We start from the raw sequence: 3,427 nt of genomic DNA on the forward strand, positions 1-3,427 counted from the left end.
GGATTTGAACCCAGGTCATGAAAGGAATATCAAGCTCTAAAAATCTTTAAATACTTATGTGGATGATAGAAGGAAGAGAGGAGAGACTTGAGGTATATAGGTGAATTAGGTTGTTTCAACAGTCTACATAAAATATACTGGAGGTATTTTTAAAATGCTTGTTTCTTCTGAGAGTTCTGGGGGCAGAGCCAAGATGGCTAAGTAAAGCAGAGAACCTCAGAGTCATCTTGAAAATCCTCTCAAAGCAATATTAAAATAATGCCACAAAATAAAAGCAGGAGAGAAAGAACCAACAAGAAGACAGAGTGAAACAACTTTCAAGAAAAGAAAAACCCAAAAGGTAGGCAGAGACCATCCGGGGCACTAGGGAACATGGTCAGCAGGAGGCTATAGCAAGTGGTGAGGAGCAAGTCAAGAGCAAGCCACACATACCCCACCCCACATATGCTGTCCCAGGTTTGGAACCTAAGCCCTGGCCAATATCCACGCCCTGAGACCCTGCCCAAGCAAAAAGAGGTCCAATCAACTCACACCCCTTGAAATTTTAAACCTGTGGGGAAGTCCAGAATCCCAGCCCAGGGCAGTCTGTGCTGAAGTGGGCTCATCTAAAGGGAACCAGAATGGAGTCCCAGTCTGGGCTTGGGGTGAGGACACAGATCCCAGTTTAGGATAGTTGGTAGATTAAAAGTGGGTCTGTATCTTTTTAAGGAAAGCTCAGGGTGGAACTTCAGGCCAAGGCAATCAGCTCAGTGCCCAATTATATCAAGTACTCAGTGAGACCAACAAAACTTATACCTAAGCCTAAGGCTAGAATTTGAGCAGTTCCTGACCTAACCAAGCTCAGAGTAAGACCAAAAGTCTATGCCCAAGCTTGAGGGAAGTCTTTAAGTCATCAGTATCTATCTCAAGGGTTAACTGCATTAGTAGGAGAAGGTGTCTCTCAGAACTCTCAGCCCTTAGGCTATCATGCCATATTGGAAAAATGGAAACTACCAGAAATCCATTTTAAAAAAGCTCAGGGTAGCATCAAGGAAGGATTGAAGTTCAAGAGGGTAACCTAAACTCCCAGAAAAGATATGCTACCTATAAAAAGGTAGGAAAAATGACAAACAATAACAAAAAAAACCCCAAATCGAAAGAATTGTTATGAAGACAAAGAAACACAGACACAGAAGAGGACAGTGAAAGCAAAGCAAACACATGCAATGTCCAAAACAAAAATATGGGTCAGACACAGAGTTGGGAAGAGCTCAAAAAAGACTTCAAAAACCAATTAAGAGAGGAAGAGGAAAAGTGGGGAAGAGAAATGAAAGCAATGCAAGAAGAAATGAAAAAAGAGAACAAAAAGCTGATGGAGGAGAATCAGAACTTAAAAATTAGAACTGAGCAACTAGAAATGAATGACTTCACGAGAAACCAAGAAAAAATAAAATAAAAACAAAAGAATGGGAAGGGTGGAGCAGAAAACATGAGATATCTTAATGAAAAATTGACCTGGAAAATAGATCCAGGAGAGACAAATTTAAGAATTATTGGACTACTTGAAAGCCATGATAAAAACAATTTTTAAAAAAAGCTTGTACATCACAATACAAGCAATTATCAAGGAAAAATGGCCCAGATACTCTTGAACAAGAAATAGAAATGGAAAGAATCCACAGATCACCTCCAGAAAGAAATCCTCAAATAACAAGTTCTAAGAATATAATAGCAAAATTCAAGAGCACCCAGAACAAGGAGAAAATACTGGAAACAGCCAGAAAAAAACAATTCAAGTAACATGGCATTTCAATCAGGATGGCATAGGACTTGGTGGCTTCCACATTAAAGGATCAAACATTTAAAGAACAACTAATCCCAATACAACACAAACCATTGACCTAATAAGCAAAGATAGAGTCTTCCCAAATTATTTTTATGACACAAATATGGTATTGATTCCTAAGCCAGGCAGACCAAAAACAGAAAGAAAACTATAGACCCCAAATTCCTCAATGAACATAGATATAAAAATAAAATAAAATACTAGCAAAGAGACAACAGCAAGTCATCACAAGGATTTTTCACTATGATCAGGTGGAATTTAAACCAGGAATGCAAGGCTGGTTTAACACTGACTATATCAACAACCAAACTAACAGAAATTACATGATCATCTCAACAGATGCAGAAAAAGCCTTTAACAAAATACAATCCCCCATTCCTATTAAAAGCACCAGAAAGCATAGGAAAAGAAGGGTCTTTCCTCAAAATAATATATAGTATTTATTTAAAACCATCAGCAAGTATCCTTTGCAATGGAGATAAATTAGAAACCTTCCCAGAAAGATCAGGAATGAAGTAAGGATGCCCATTATCACCCCTGTTATTTAATATTCTATTAGAAATGCTAGCTGTAGCAATTAGAGAAGAAAAAGAAATTGAAGGGATTAAAGTAGGCAATGAGGAAAAACTAAACTATCACTCTTTGAAGATAATAAGATGGTATATTTAGAGAATCCTAGAAAATCAACTAAAAAGCTAGTAGAGATGCGGGATACAAAATAAACTCACATAAATCATTAACATTTTTATATATTTCCAACAAAAATCAGCAGCAAGAATTAGAAAGAGAAACTCTATTTACAATCACTCTGGGTAATATAAAATATTTGGGAATCTATTTGCCAAGACAAAATCAGGTATTATATGACTACAATTACAAAATACTTTTCACACAAATAAAACTAAATCTAAACAATTGAAAAAAACATTGTTCATGGGTAGGATAAGATAATATAATAAAAACGACAATCCCACCTAAACTAATATACTTAATTTAGTGCCATACCTATCAAACTACCAAAAACCTTTTTTATAGAATTAGAAAAAAATATTAACAAAGTTCATCTGGAAGAACAAAAGACCAATATGAAGGGAACTAATGAAAAAAAAATGAAGGATGGTGGTCTAACAGTACCAGATCTTAAACTATACTTAAAATCAGGGATCATCAGAACAATGTGGTACTGGCTAAGAGATATAAGGGTGGATTAATGGAATAGACTAGAAGTAAATGACTTCAACAAGCTAGTGTTTGATAAACGCAAAGACCCCAGCTTTTGGAACAAGAACTTGCCATTTGACAAAAACTGCTGAGAAAATTGAAAAACAGTATGGGAGAGATTAGGTTTAGATCAACATCTCATACCCTATACCAAGATAAATTTAAAATGGGTAAATTAACTTAAATATAAAGATCGAAATCATAAATAAATTAGATGAATATAGCATAGTACACTTGTCAGATATGTGGGAAAGGAAGGAATTTAAGACCAAACATGAGATATATATAGAACATTATATAAGTAATTATGATTATATTGCATTTAAAAGGATTTATACAAATAAAAACAATGCAATCAAAATTAAAAGGAAAGCAACAACC

The sequence above is a fragment of the Monodelphis domestica genome, chromosome 1 (assembly GCF_027887165.1).
Source record: "Monodelphis domestica isolate mMonDom1 chromosome 1, mMonDom1.pri, whole genome shotgun sequence".
Classification (NCBI taxonomy): Eukaryota; Metazoa; Chordata; class Mammalia; order Didelphimorphia; family Didelphidae; genus Monodelphis; species Monodelphis domestica.